Below are 15,931 nucleotides of genomic sequence, written 5' to 3'. Positions count from 1 at the left end.
GCCTCGGCCTTCTCTCTCAGTCTGCTCGGTCTCTTGGAATGCGTTGTGCGTTGCGTCGGTTGTGCGGGTTGCGTCAGTTGCCTGTCGTGCAGTTTTGTGTTCGATCAAAAATGCGCATCTTCGGTGGCGTTGACGCCAGGCTCCGTGCTCGAAGTCACGCTAGGAGGGCGGAATATTCATGGAGCCGCGGACACGGTCAACGTTAATGGTGAGTGTACTGCTTTCGTAGGCACATATATACAGCTTTAGCTGGGCGTCTGCAGCAGCTCTGCGGAAGTTATCTGCCAGCCATTTCCAACAGCAGCCTGCGTCCGCGGGGCTGTTGCGGATGCCCAACTAAAGCTGTCACCGTTATGCGCGTTGCTGTACAAGCTCTCATAAAATGAGCGATGCAAACAATTATCAAGGGTAATTTTTTGCTGATCGCACATTGTGTCTGCACTGCTGAAGGTGCAAGATGTCGTTTTGAGATGCGCTTTAGTCTACTTCATAACAACATTTTTATCAACCTTTAGTGTACAGCGTGCTTCCGCGCGTGGGAACGTGAAAAAAAAAGCCCGTCTACGGAACGCTCAGACGCACTATATATTATGATTTATCTTGGCTTAAAGACGCTAGCTTGAGGTGCAGATATAGTAGGATGCTTCCAGCACCTACGCGTTGGTCACTTAAGTTGGACACGCCTCGCCGGTAAGGTGAAAAAGCGAGAGACTTTCGACGGCGCTCGTTGTTGCGGTCGCCGCCGTGCACTTTTTCCCTTGGTTTCTGTTTGCTGTTTTCGTGGTTCACCAACATCTGCGATGACGCCATAACAGAATCAAGTGAGTTTACGTGATTGTGGGAGTTATGTGCGCTAATTCTAGCATATATGACATGTCTGATCTCGACGTAGACAGCGTCTGCGCGCGCTGGGTGTCGTTCGGGTGCTCGTACTCGAATGTGTTTGCTGAGTATTTAAGGATGGGTTACGTTTGTAAAACATGCGGTCAGTAACCGCTCACGGCGTGCCCCTGACTGCCGGAGGATGTGCTTGTGTGTCGGAATATGCTGGAGCAAACCCGTGCTTATTCTGAAACCAAATTTTGAAGCGATTTCTCAGAAAAGAAGTGTTTTCATTCGTGCATAGCCAGTGCCGACGCGACGGCGAGCTCCGGCGCCGCGCCAGGCAGCGTACGCGAACTCGTGAACCGCGCCGAACGGCAGGCAGCCACGCGACCACGCGATATATATGATGCATACGGTGGCGTCTTCGACACGCTAGCCGATCGAAACGCGCTGCAAGAGTGACAACTGACTCTTGCAGAAAAGTTAAATATCATTTTCTGATTCTACCTTCCAAAAAGGGTCAAATGAATTACCGAGGAGAGTCGGTTGCCGTGACCCCCTTTTGAGCTTTTTTTTCTTGGAGTGTAGCACTGTTTCGACTATTAATTTTCTTGGGACCGGTGACGTGTGCAACACCACCACGAGCAAGCTTTTTGCTAATACTAGAGAAAGTAAGAGTCCTCCGCGGTGGTGTAGCGGTTACGGTGCTCGGCTGCTGACCCGAAGGTCGCGGGTTCGGCCGCGGCGGTCGCATTTCGATGGAGGCATGGTGGTAGAGGCCCGTGTAATGTGGGATGTCAGTGCATTTTAAAGAACACCAGCTGGTCAAAATTTCCGGAGCCCTCCACTGCGGCACGCCTCATAATCATATCGTGGTTTTGGCGCGTTAAACCCAGATATTATTATCAGAGAAAATAAGTGAGCGCTCAGCAACAGTAAATGATTTCGCCAACTAACATTGTGGTGTTCCAGTTTTACGGTCTACTAATTCTACTTGATCACTGGAGTTGGTAATACTGACGCGTTGTCGTTTCTTTATTATTCTTTTGTAGTTTTGGAGAATTTACTTAATGCTTGCCTTCGTGATTTACCTTCAAATTGCTGTTTCGTAAATCAGTGTGCTTAAGGTATTGTTCATCATTCCACGTCCATATTTTCTTCTTGTTCTAAAGCCTCGTGTGATTTGTCAGAGAAAATTCTAAATTTGTTTTGATCCTGACTGTATCTATCTTAGCCTGTCTCTTGCCGGTTTACTTTACTTTTTTTCTCTTCAGATTGAGCGCAATTTTCGGCATCACTAATGACTACATTTTACTTTGGCTATAGCAAAAATATTTCACGTTGATACTCCGCAAAGTGCGAAAACTAAAACCCGGAAATGACATCACAGGACAACCTGTATCTGCGCCAGTTCGTAGTCCGTAGAGGTCGGGCTGCTCCGTAAGCTTGCTTCTTTCATAATACTTTCTCACGCATCCCAGACTTCTCACATGTACTTAAAAGCAAAAAATTGTAGAAAAAAAAGACGCGATCATTCTGTGTGTCACGGCCTCTGTCTTGACGTTGCGACAATATGATAAAGAAGCTTTGGTTACCTCAGCACGATGGCTTTGAAGGAACCGAGGGACCGTGAATATCCTAGAAACCAGGAAAAAGATTCACAGTGCCCCTGATGCATTCTCCTAAGACGGCTTGAATATCAAAGCCATCGGGTGCGACTTGGTAAAGTTTCGGACCGCCGTCTTGGCGTCGCTCACGACAAGTATGTCCTCGTTGCCACTATGGAGTATTGCTAGGGCTATGGCCATTTCTTCTGCCGTCTCGGACGATGGCAGCCTTGCCGGTCCCGTGGCCGTGGTCGACACGAGCGCATAATGAGGAGATGATGTATTTCCCGTGATCTCGTGTGTGTGTGTGTGTGTGTGTGTGTGTGTGTGCGCGTGCGTGCGTGTGTGTGTGTGTGTGTGTGTGTGTGTGTGTGTGCGCGCGTGTGTGTGTGTGTGTTTACTGATTGGGCTTGTACATGGACGAAGGAAAAGGGCTAGGAGGGAGCGTCACATGGCATTACAGGTCAATTTTCTCGCTTGATGAGGCATATAAGACTTTCGCCTTAATACGAATAACTTTATATGAAGTACACCGATTCAACGTACTAGATACACATATTTATGGCGTAACGCAGACGTCCATACTGATGAGGCATATAAAACTTTCGCCTTAATACGAATAATATTATATGAAGTACATCGATTCAATGCAGTAGATACACATTTTTATGACGTAACGCAGACGTCCATACTGCGGCGTCAACTCGCCTTGTCTCAAAAGCGGCATAATCCAAGGATTAACGCGGCCGCTGGTGTGGCGCACAGAAATCACAATGTGGCACAAGGCCGATCAGCGCTGCGGTGGTGTGCTTCTTCCTCGGCGTCGTGATTGTGCTCTGGATTTTCACTGTGTTCAAGCATTCAATGCTATATTGGTCAAGCAGCGTGCAAGCGCAATGCACTTTCAGGGGCGAGAGGCGGGGGAGAAAATTGTCCCTGACATAGCGGCGGAACATGTTTTTGCATGGCCTGAAATTTTGTACAAACTATTCCCACCTGCCCCCCGCTCTTACCTTCGTCATTGTGTCCTGGCCTTTGCGGAAATAAATTTTCGTGACTGCGGCTCGTTAGCTGACGTGACTTTTAAACCCCTGGCATAAGCAGTGAAGGTGGAGTTGGCAAATAAGTCCGCCCATACATTTGTTGTCTGGTCTGTCGACGAAAATGAAAGGTTATACGCTAATAGGTCGTTATTCGCCCCTCGTTATTTCGGAAAATCGGATAATTCGGGCGTGTTCACTGGTCGCGGCAAGCTTATGCATTGTTTAATGGTTTCAAACTCTCATTAATTCGTTTATATTTGCCCGCAACCCGGTTAATTCGGGCGATCCTCGGAGCGCACCAAGCAATCCGAGGTTCGACTCGGAGTTCGACTCACAGGAGGAAAAACGGCATTCGCGAACAACTCAAACGGCTGCGGTCCTTCATAAAGGCGTGGTCGCCGTCCACTATCTAGCCATAATAACGTTGTTGGCGACAAAGACTTCAACGGCTGCGGCCCACTTGCTTTGTCTTCGATTTTGCTCGGCGCACGCGAACTGCGTGGGTGATATATCTATGATCGCGTCCATAGCGCCAGCGGCGACTGCGGGTCAAAGCTGCGACAAGCAGTAGTTTCGTTTTCACCGCGTCGCTTCAGAATTGTGTAGTAGCCATTCATTATTGTGCATTAGCGAGCCAGGTTTATTCAGCAGCGGATGCTGTGCCGAGCAGTTTCGTTTCGACTGTGGGCGCAGGCCGCGCTCGCGCCTTCGGAACTGCGTGGTCGCTATGATCGTGCCTTAATTTAGGGACCACACTTTCGTCCACAGCGGATGCGGCACTCAGTAGCCTCGTTTTGACTTCGGGCAATGCACGCGCAGTCACGCAACTCGAACATAGTGGAAGCTGTTGAAGGTGAAGAGATTCAGCCGCAGTGCGCATGCTGGTATAAAATTCGGTTGCGACATTACGATGAACGAACGATCATTTGTCGACCATTTTTTCCGGTGCAGAAGTTATCTTCACGTGCGCGTGGTGGCGGTACGTAATAAGGGAGGAGGGCAGATCACGTTTAGTGTTAAGACACGGCTGTCTTGAGCCGCGGTCACATTCTGAGCGGAGTCGCGAATGAAGAAATTTGTGACATTTGCATTGCTCTTATGCCAGATATGTACCATGAGTTTAAGTGGTCATCAAGAAAATGCGAATGCATTGATGTAATAGACACTTGTTTATTGTTTCCTTGATACTTTCGATAACTGGGCATTCGGTTAATTCGAACAAACTTTCCGCGGTCCCGACATCCCATATGACATCTCCTGAGCAATGTATGGGTAGGGGGGGCCTTTGTCAGGCAGTTGCATCTGCCTTTAGCCCCTTCATCCCAGACAATGTCTGTCTGAATAAAGTTCAAATTAAAAAAATAATAGTAATACATATACATAGCACAGTTCCCTTGAACCAGTGTTAACATCCGCGGTTTGTCCCTTAGACTATCCATTACAAACTTACAAATCTGCACGTTCGGATATAACGAGAATATATGAGAGATGATCATCTTAGATGCGAATGCATACCAAACTTTTGTCCAGTGTGACAGAGAGATGTGAATGAGACCCGGCGAGGTTCAGTAGGTGTGAGTGGTAATGATCGAAGATGGGAGATATTTGACGTGTAAACGCGAGTATCTGTGAACGGGAGTGTACTTCAATACGGAAATCAGGGGCCGCATGTGAGTGTGAGTAGAACGGAAAGCTTGGCATGTTCATTCATGAGTAGACTCATTTCAAAGGCGTGAGTATGAGTGAGTCACGAGGGATGTGAGAAGGCATGAGTATGAAGGCAACATACGAGTGTAATAGGTGTGAGTATGAATGTGAGTGAGTACCCATGGGAGTGAGTAGACATGAGTGAACGTGAGTACAAATGGCTGTGAGTAGGTGTGAGTATGAAGGTGAGCACCGGTGTGAGTAGGTGTGAGTCAGTACTTACCAGTGTGAATGGGCCGGTGAGTACCGATGGGTATGAGCAGGTATGAGTATCAACATGAGCGAGTGCCCATAAGTGTGAGTACCCTTGAGTGTGAACGTGAGTACTTATGAGCGTAAGTGGGCGTGAGTATGAACGTGAGTGAGTGCCTGTAAATGTGAATATGAACTTGAGTGAGTGTCTATGACTGTGAGTAAGCGTGAGTATGAACGTGAGTGAGTGCCTATGAGTGTGAGTAGGCGTGAGTATGAACGTGAGTGAGTACCTTTAAGTGTGAATATGAACTTGAGTGAGTGCCTGTAATGTGAATGTGAGTGAGTGCCTGTAAGTGTGAATATGAACTTGAGTGAGTGCCTGTAATCTGAGTATGAACGTGAGTGAGTGCCTGTAAGTGTGAATATGAACTTGAGTGAGTGTTTATGACTGTGAGTAAGCGTGAGTATGAACGTGAGTGAGTGCCTATGAGTGTGAGTAGGCGTGAGTACGAACGTGAGTGAGTGCCTGTAATGTGAGTATGAATGTGAGTGAGTGCCTATGAGTGTGAGTAGCCGTGAGTATGAACGTGAGTGAGTGCCTATGAGTGTGAGAAGGCGTGAGTATGAACGTGAATGAGTGTCTATGAGTGTGAGTAGGCGTGAGTATGAACGTGAGTGAGTGCCTATGAGTGTGAGTAGGCGTGAGTATGAACGTGAGTGAATGCCTATGAGTGTGAGTAGGTGTGAGTATGAACGTGAGTGAATGCTTATGAGTGTGAGTAGGTGTGAGTATGAACGTGAGTGAGTGCCTGTGAGTGTGAGTGGGCGTGAGTATGAACGTGAGTGAGTGCCTATGAGTGTGAGTGGGCGTGAGTATGAACGTGAGTGAGACCCTGTGAGGGTGAGTAGGCGTGAGTATGAACGCGAGTGAGAACCTATGAGTGTGAGTAGGCGTGAGTATGAACGTGAGTGAATGCTTATGAGTGTGAATGGGCGTGAGTATGAACGCGAGTGAGTTCCTATATGTGTGAGTAGGCGTGAGTATGAACGTGAGTGAGTGCCTATGAGTGTGAGTGGGCGTGAGTATGAACGCGAGTGAGTGCCTATATGTGTGAGTAGGCGTGAGTATGAACGCGAGTGAGTGCCTATATGTGTGAGTGGGCGTGAGTATGAACGTGAGTGAGTGCCTATGAGTGTGAGTAGGCGTGAGTATGAACGTGAGTGAGTGCCTATGAGTGTGAGTGGGCGTGAGTATGAACGCGAGTGAGTGCCTATATGTGTGAGTAGGCGTGAGTATGAACGCGAGTGAGTGCCTATATGTGTGAGTGGGCGTGAGTATGAACGTGAGTGAGTGCCTATGAGTGTGAGTAGGGGTGAGTATGAACGTGAGTGAGTGCGAAGGCTGAAAAAATTGGGGTGAGTGAGTGTGAGTGAGTATTCTCTTACAGTGCCGACCTATGGTCGTGTTGCATATCGGCCAACACTTGGGTACAGCTTGGTTACTGGAAACATCGTTTTTCTTTTTTCTTTTAATTTCTTACTGATTTGGTGGTTTGTGTGGCCTGACATGCTGAAATTCAGAACACTGAAATGATGCAGACAGGAAGGGCACAAACATTGTGCTGCATTCACGACCTCTTTGATAAACAAATTGTTCAAACAATAGCTGTGAAGGACTATACCGTTGGCATTCTTTGCACTAACACTAGTATAGCAGAACATGAATCTCATGCTCATAGTCACAGCAAGGACAGGATGTGAAAACTGGAAAACTTTCAAGAAGTGGGTTGCAGTGTTTACTGACAATGTCTTGGTCTATATTGATGCTCATTAACCAGGTGTACTGTACCAAGAGAGAGGCAGCTGCATAACAAACAACAAAACTGCTTTTTCTTGAGCACATTTGCCTTTGCAGGTATGTACATTATGTGCATAATGGTTTCTTCTAGAATAGTCCTGCATCTGACTAGTAAGCATACCGAAGCCTGGAAGTCAAAGGAGAGGAGTGTGTTGTAGCACGTCTGCTTGCCACAAGAGCCAAGATGGAACACAAAGTGAAGAATTAATTGCAGCTCACTTTCATGACCGTACGATAGTGCATGGTGGCAATACCAAGAATACCAAGGAACTATAGAAAAAACCTGCGAGGTTATATGTACTTTTTAAACATAGGAACCTCGACCTAACGAAATTCGTGACAATGAGGCTTCCGCCGCAAGTATGACCCTCTTAGATAGTGACTTGACTACAGTTAAGCCTCTACACTGTTCTTTTTTCTTTTTCAGAAAATGTGTCCCAAAACCTTATAATCAGGGCTCCGTGTTTGCAGAGTTTATTTTCCTTGAAATTCGGAGGGTGGTTTTCGGAGTTTATTTTTTTTTGGCAGAAATTCGGCGTTTATTAGAGTTTATTTTTCGTAAATCCCCAATTCTCCAAAATTCGGAGTTTAATTTTCATTATTCTCAATACTCCAATGTCTTAGATAGCACGATCTATTGCTTTTGAGATGACCTATTGCTTTTACTAACCTTTCTTCTCGAATCACCAGAAGAAGTCACCTTAACATACCGTATATTGCTGATTATAGGTCGACGTTTTTTTCCATAAAATTATCTTCCAAAGTTCGGGGGTCGACCTATATGCAGAATCGTAAAGTCTACTTATCTGTGGGGTCCGACGAAAGGTCGTCGTCCTCGGATTCCCTGCTATTCGACGCATCGATAACATCAGCCGCAGAGGCAGCGGAGTCGCGGCAACTGCTATCTCCCAACGTGCGCGCGCCGCTTCCGGAGCCGGACATTTTTGCGATCTACCACGACGATCGCGAAACTATAGCGAAACCACGTGAGGCGAAATTGGCAAAACTACGGAGCGCTTTTAAAAATCGCCGCGCGGCATTAATGCGAACTGCTTGGGAAACACGGTCTCGAAAGTGGCATTTCAAACCTTTGATAGAGGGCGAACGATGCTCTATGAAAAAAAAAAGGAATTTATCTTGCGATGCGCCCTGCAGTTTTGTTTTCATACAATAGAAACGATTCGTTGACAAACCATCGGCGTTCCACAGAAAAGCTGGCAGCACCATGTGGGCTGGCAACAACACTTCGCGGGGAACTAAACCACATGACCAGTCACGTGTGCCCGCAAGCGTCTTCGCGTATTTTTGCACTCACGCCTGTTCGCCATTTCTGCATTTCGCTTCGCTTGCGAGCAGTGGTGTGCGCGATTTGTGACGCTGCAAAACGGACATCAAGATGCCACCGCTACGCCGGCAACAGTACAGCGCTGCTTTCAAGCGGCAAGCGATCGTCTACGCAGAGTCGGAAAGCAACGTTGAAGCAGGGCGCAAGTTCGATGTGTCGGAAAAGTGCGCGAGGGAATGGAGAAAACAAAGGACCAAGATCTTCGCACGCGCTGCTGCACGCCATTGAGGAGGCGGTTCGAGATTTTCCAGCCACTTGACGTGGTGCTCAATAAGCCATTCAAAGACCGCATGTGCGCGTTCTACAATGAATGGCTCCAGCAAGAAAACCCGAAGACACCGACAGGGAAGCTGAAGCACGCTTCTTTGAGTGAAGTGGCACAATGGGTCAACGATGCCTGGTATAGACTGCCAACCGACATGGTCTGCGCGGTGTTTTCCACTGTGCGGCATCTCAGTACCACCGGCACCCCTTCCGACGGCGAGCAGCAGAAGTGGCTCACACGATGGCAGTGACCGTGACTGCATCCTTCTCTCAAGCGACGACGAGTCGTAAGCAATGTTTCACGGCCAAATAAATGTTTCTTTGCATCACTCCCTCTTTTGAAAAACTTATTGGTGAGCTATTGCCGCAGCATGAGGCAGTGTTCGGAGTAAACTTTTTTTTTCCCTAGAAGGGGTTGCAAGTTGGGGGGTCGACTTATAATCGGCAATATACGGTAGTTCCTTTGAAATCATCCATTGATTACTTTAGGTTTTCCTTTTTCCCTATACTATTGACATTTAAAATGGTCTTTATCTCTGTGCGAGTTGTCCAGTGATGAATTTGTTGGGAAATTGCCAAACTGTGTTCACTGATGAGCTGTGTATACTTTCCTGATATAGTTCTCTTTTTTTCAATGAGTGTACCCTTTTTCAAATTGTATTTTGAGTGTATGTATGTACTCGCTCCTGCAATACCTTGCTATGCAAGATGGCAGTATATGTAAATAAATAAATATCTGAACACGAAAACATCAGAACATACGAAGCCTATTTTATTTGTCTGGAAAGTTTGAATGCACAAACACACATATACACACAAGCGCAAATGCTTGAATACAAAGCACCTACATTTTTGCATATTACAACCTTAGAGCTTGTCGTAACAGATGCAAGCATACTTTAAGAGTTCTGCATACTAGATGTCTTCTGGCTCACCCCAGTGCCGCCAGGGGGCCGTATATCAACATGTCCCACGCTCCTGGGGGCCCTACATACGTTGACGTCTCTCGCTCCATGCGCGACAAGCCCTTTGTTAAATGTGCGATGGGTGCAATTGATGAGATACTGTTGCTGTAAAGTAAAGTTTATATCGGCCAAACCGGTTGACGTATCGATGACTGCCTAGAACATAACCTTTCTATAAAGAACGAAACAGGGTCATACCCGCCATGGTGTTCTAGTGGTTATGGTGCCCGAGTGCTGACCCAAAGGTCACGGGATTGAATCCCGGCGGCGGCCGCCGCATTTTCAATGGAGGCGAAAATGCTTGAGGCCCGTGTACTTTGATTCAGGTGCACATTATAAAACCCCAGGAGTTCGAAATTTCCGGAGCACTCCACTACGGCGTCCCTCATAATCATATCACGCTTTTGGGACGTTAAACCTCGGCAATTACAAATTATTATTATTGAAATAGGGTCATATTGGCCGTTAAAATCGGAGTTTATCGAATAAATCCGAAGTGTCAAAAATTTTACCGGCAAACGTTTATCGGATTTTTTGCAGATTTATCTGGAAACACGGAGTCCTACTTATAATCTACAGAAGGCTAAATACTTTGCAGAATTGCAAAGAGTGCGCACGGCAACAACAAAAAATCAGTTTCGCTTAAAGGCGAAGCAATGAATGTGATAACAACAAATTGTAATGTTAAAGGAGGTAAGGCTAGCAGCTAACTCTTTTGTATCCAATCTCGCTTAACTCAGCAAAATGCTGATTTAAAGGAATATGGCCGCTCCAGGGACCAAAGCGGTTTTCGTGCTGTCTGGTCTCTAAACGCGAAGCAAGCGTTGAGAGCACAGCAAGCTTACGAGCCGTCTCCCGATGTTTGTCGAGATAGCGTGCGTGACTGCATCCTTCGAGCGACGCAGCCCTCCATCCCCTGGCTTCCCTTCATGCTCCTTATGAAAGACTGGCAGGGCGTTTCCTCTATGCTTGAGGAGCAATGGATGTCGGGCCTCGCGCGCAGGTTGATGTTATTGCGTGCGTCCTCCTTGTGACTGAGATGGCCGGCTCGTTTCATCTCTGCTTCAGCCGCATTCGTCACCAGTGCTCACATGCTTTTACGCACAGGTAGAACATACAATATTGTCACGTGGTCGTGACGTCGACGAACACAGCAGTCGGCGTTTGTAGGATGAAACTGTTTATTTGGCCGAACTTGTGGCCGGAAAATGAGAACTAGAACTACAGCAATGCACGCTGTACAATGATAGCGGCGAACAGGGCGCCGTTTGTCGATCAACTGACAAGCGATCAAGCGCGTCGGCTTTTATAGAGGCGCTATCGAACTTTCCAGCAATATCGCTGGTGGCGGCGTTATCTCTAGACAAAACTGGAACATTCGCGCGCGGGGCGCAATCTTAACAAACCGATCTACTACAATCGCGACGCTTCTAGAACACTACTTCGCGGACAGCGTCGAGCGTTGATAACCGTCCCTGCCGGTCAAACCCGAATACATCAAAACAAGACAAGAAGTGGGCGTGGCATTGCCCCCCTCTGAAAAAGCATCGTCCCGATGCTTATGAAAGAACATAGAAGAGAAAAAAAAAACAAAACAAAACAAGTGCATACACAACTAAATTACAATAACGAAGGAAAAAAAATAGAGTCCCCAGGCTCGCTAACGCGCAAAAAACGGCTTAAGGCGCACGACATGGACGACTTCAGGTCGCGCACGGCGCCGCTGAGAGTTCGTAATGCCGTCAGGGGCAACCTCATAGTCGAGTGCGCCGAGGCGTCGAAGTACCCTGTACGGTCCGAAGTATCGTCGAAGAAGCTTCTCACTAAGTCCTCGTCGGCGTATTGGCGTCCATACCCATACACGGTCACCGGGTTGGTATTCCATGTGGCGTCGTTGAAGGTTGTAGCGGCGGCTGTCAGTCGTCTGCTGCTTCTTTATCCATAGGCGGGCGAGCTGTCGTGCTTCTTCGGCGCGCTATAGGTAGGTGGTCACGTCGATGTTTTCCTCGTCGGTCACATTTGGTAGCATGGCGTCGAGCGTCGTTGCCGGGCTCCGTCCGTAGACCAACTTGTATGGCATCATCTGCGTCGTTTCCTGTACGGCCGTGTTGTACGCGAAGGTCACGTACGGAAGGATGGCGTCCCACGTCTTGTGTTCGACGTCGACGTACATGGCCAGCATGTCGGCGATGGTCTTATTTAGACGCTCGGTGAGGCCGTTGGTCTGTGGGTGGTACGCGGTGGTGCGGCGATGGCTTGTGTGGCTGTATTCCAAGATCGCCTGAGTTAGGTCAGCCGTGAACGCCGTACCTCTGTCGGTGATGAGAACCTCTGGGGCGCCGTGTCGAAGGACGAGGCTCTCATTAAGAACTTGGCTACTTCAGTGGCACTGCCTTTGGGCAGGGCTTTTGTTTCGGCGTAGCGGGTGAGGTAGTCGGTAGCCACGACGATCCATTTATTTCCGCAAGTCGACGTTGGGAACGGCCCCAGGAGGTCCATCCCGATCTGCTGGAATGGTCGCCGAGGAGGCTCGATCGGCTGAAGGAAGCCTGCTGGTCTTGTGGGCGGTGTCTTCCGTCGCTGACAGTCTCGGCACGTCCTTACGTAGCGAGTGACGTCGGCCGCAAGGCGCGGCCAGTAGTACTTTTCGTGTACTCGTGCGAGCGTTCGGGAAAGTCCGAGGTGTCCAGCCGTCGGGTCGTCGTGCAGGGCATGCAAAATTTCTGGTCGCAGTCCCGAAGGTACAACGATAAGGTAGCTGGCTCGGGCCGGAGAGAAGTTCTTCTTTACGAGGACGTTGTTTTTCAAAGAAAATGATGCCAATCCTCGCCTGAATGCTTTTGGGACAACGATGGTCCTGCCCTCCAGGTATTCCACTAGACCCTTCAGTTCAGGGTCGGCTCGCTGTCGTTCGGCGAAGTCTTCGGTACTTATGGCTCCCAAGAAGCTGTCATCATCCTGGTCGTCGGGCGTTGGTGGGTCGACGGGGGCACGAGACAAGCAGTCGGCGTCGGAGTGTTTCCTTCCGGACTTGTACACGACAGTAATGTCAAATTCTTGAAGTCTCAGGCTCCACCGTGCGAGGCGACCTGAAGGGTCCTTCAAGGTAGCTAGCCAACACAAGCCGTGGTGGTCGCTCACAACTTTGAAGGGCCTGCCGTAGAGATAGGGGCGAAACTTTGACGTAGCCCAGATGATGGCGAGGCACTCCTTTTCTGTTGTGGAATAGTTGACCTCTGCTTTAGACAGCGATCGGCTAGCATAACTGATAACCCTTTCCAGTCCGCCCGCCCGCTGCACAAGGACGGCGCCGAGTCCTATGCTGCTTGCATCGGTGTGAATCTCCGTATCGGCGTATTCGTCGAAATGCGCAAGTATCGGAGGTGTCTGCAGGCGTCGTTTCAGTTCATGAAATGCTTCGACTTGCGCTGTTTGCCACCTGAATTCGACGTCGGTCTTCGTGAGCTGCGTTAGTGGCTCGGCGATCCGTGAAAAGTCTTTGACAAAGCGTCTGTAATAGGCGCACAAGCCGAGAAATCGGCGCACGGCCTTCTTGTCGGTGGGTGGCGGGAAAGCGGCGATGGCAGCTGTTTTCTGCGGGTCTGGGAGCACTCCAGTCTTGCTGATCACGTGACCCAGAAACAAGAGCTCCTCGTACGCGAAGCGGCACTTTTCTGGCTTCAGGGTGAGCCCGGAGTTCTTGATTGCTTGAAGTACGGATTGAAGTCGCTGGAGGTGTTCGTCGAAGTTCGAGGAATACACAACGACGTCGTCCAAGTAAACAAGGCAAGTCTGCCACTTCAAGCCAGCTAATACAGTATCCATGACTCGTTGGAAAGTCGCAGGTGCCGAGCAAAGACCGAAGGGCATGACCTTGAACTCGAACAGGCCGTCCGGCGTTATAAAGGCAGTCTTTTCTCGGTCTCTCTCGTCGACTTCAATTTGCCAGTAGCCGGTCTTGAGGTCCATCGACGAAAAGTAATTCGCGTTGTGGAGTCGATCCAGGGTGTCGTCTATCCGTGGGAGAGGGTATACGTCCTTCTTTGTGATTTTGTTCAGGCGACGATAGTCGACGCAGAAACGTAGGGTCCCATCCTTCTTCTTCACTAACACCACGGGAGACGCCCATGGGCTGTTGGACGGCTGGATGATGTCGTCGCGTAGCATTTCATCGACTTGTTTCTTAACGGCCTCCCGTTCCCGCGTCGAAACCCGGTAGGGACTCTGACGGAGTGGTCGAGCATTTTCTTCTGTTATGATGCGGTGCTTAGCAAGGGGCGTTTGTCGGACCCGCGACGACGACGAGAAACAGTCCCTGTATTCCTGCAGAAGGCGTCGAAGCTGTTGCTGTTGGCGAGCGGGAAGTCTTGGGTTTACGTCGAACGGTGGCTCAGGCATCGTCGTCGTAGCTTCGTCAGAATCTGAAAAGGCAAACGCATCGCTGACGGCCAAGATTTCTTCGATGTATGCAATCGTCGTGCCCCTGCTCAGGTGTCTGTATTCCTGGCTGAAATTCGTTAGCATCACGCTTCCTTTCCCTTCATACAGCCGAGCAATGCCTCTTGCGACGCAAATGTCACGGTCTAGCAGCAAACCCTGATCGCTCTCGATGACACCTTCGATGCATTCAGCCGTTTCGGTGCCGACGGGAATTATGATGCTGGATCTAGGAGGAATGGTGACTTGATCCTCGAGCACGTTGAGGGCATGTTGACATGGGTTCGTATCCGGTGGTGTCGCTTTCTCTGACGATAGGGTTATCGACTTGGTTCTTAAGTCGATGACGGCGCCGTGGTCACTTAGGAAGTCCATTCCAAGTATCACATCCCTGGAGCAGTTTTGTAGGATTACAAAGCTCGCAGGATAAGTCCGGTTGTTGATAGTGACTCTCGCCGTGCAGACACCAATCGGCGTTATTAGATGGCTTCCAGCGGTACGGATCTCGGGGCCTTCCCAAGCAGTCCTAACTTTCTTCAACTTTGCTGCGAACGGCCCATTGACGACGGAATAGTCGGCTCCAGTATCGACGAGAGCGGTGACGTTGTGGCCGTCGATCAGAACGTCAAGGTCGCTAGTCCGCCATCTTGCGTTGCGGTTACGTCGCGGCGTCGGGTCACGGCTACGTCGGTTTGCACCGCTGCTTCCGCGTTGCGTCGTCAGGTCTGCTTCCGGTCGCAAAGTTTCGTCTTCGGGACGTTGACGTCGTTCGGCGTGCGGCGGGGGCTCGGAACTTCGTCGCGGTGTCGTCGTCGACGGTGGAGGATCTTCAGCATTTCGTCGTTCAGCAACCGCACCTCCATCGGTTGCTGCCCTTAGTTTTCCGGATACGGGCTAGGCGACCGGCCCCGGTTTGGGCCAGTGTACTGCCGGCGGTGCGGTGACATGTAGCGGCCGGGCGACGGTGAGCGGGAAGGTCGTCGTTCTTGCCACTGTGTGCCTGTGAGGTAGTCGTCGATGTCGCGAGGCCGTTCGCCTGGCTGCGGGCGCGGCGCGTTGACGGGGAATCCGCGTAGCCCCATCTGACGGTACTGGCAGCAGCGGTACGTGTGGCCGGCCTCCCCGCAGTGGTAGCAGAGCGGGCGGTTGTCAGGGGCACGCCAGACATCGGTCTTCCTCGGGGTGTAGCGCTGGCCGACAGGTGGGCGGTAGGGTGTCGGTGGCAGCGGCGGCGTCTGGCCGACAGGTGGACGGTAGGGCGTCGCTGGCGGCGTCTGGCGACGGTACTGCAGCGGTGTGTCGTCTTGGCGTGGGCGTGGAGGAGGAGCATGACGGCGGGCTGCAGCAGCATAACTCATAGCTTGCGGCTGCGGCTCTGCTAGCTGAGGCGCACCGAGTGAATGCTGGATCTCCTGGCGCACGACGTCGGCGATGGAATCCACTTGAGGTTGCGACGAAGGTAGAATTTTTCGCAGCTCCTCTTGCGCGATTGCTCGAATCGTCTCACGCAGGCCGGCGGATCCTAGTGCTTGAACGTCGGCGTAGCTTGTGGTCGAGAAGCTGCGGTTGTATTGCCGTGTTCGCATCTCAAGCGTTTTCTCGATTGTTGTTGCTTCGGAGACAAATTCTTCGACGGTATTCGGCGGATTCCTCATAAGTCCAGCGAAGAGCTGTTCCTTTACTCC

The 15,931-nt window shown here is 49.9% G+C and overlaps 1 protein-coding gene across 1 annotated transcript in view; it reads left to right on the top strand.

The window, feature by feature from the left end:
- Positions 1-15,931, top strand: part of LOC119401629 (outer mitochondrial transmembrane helix translocase) — a 58,536-nt gene that overhangs the window by 20,216 nt on the left and 22,389 nt on the right. The gene's annotated exons all lie outside the window — the stretch shown is intronic.

The sequence above is a fragment of the Rhipicephalus sanguineus genome, chromosome 1 (assembly GCF_013339695.2).
Source record: "Rhipicephalus sanguineus isolate Rsan-2018 chromosome 1, BIME_Rsan_1.4, whole genome shotgun sequence".
NCBI lineage: Eukaryota > Metazoa > Arthropoda > Arachnida > Ixodida > Ixodidae > Rhipicephalus > Rhipicephalus sanguineus.
The sequence above is the reverse complement of the archived record's forward strand: the minus strand, read 5'-3'. Positions and strand labels throughout refer to the sequence as shown.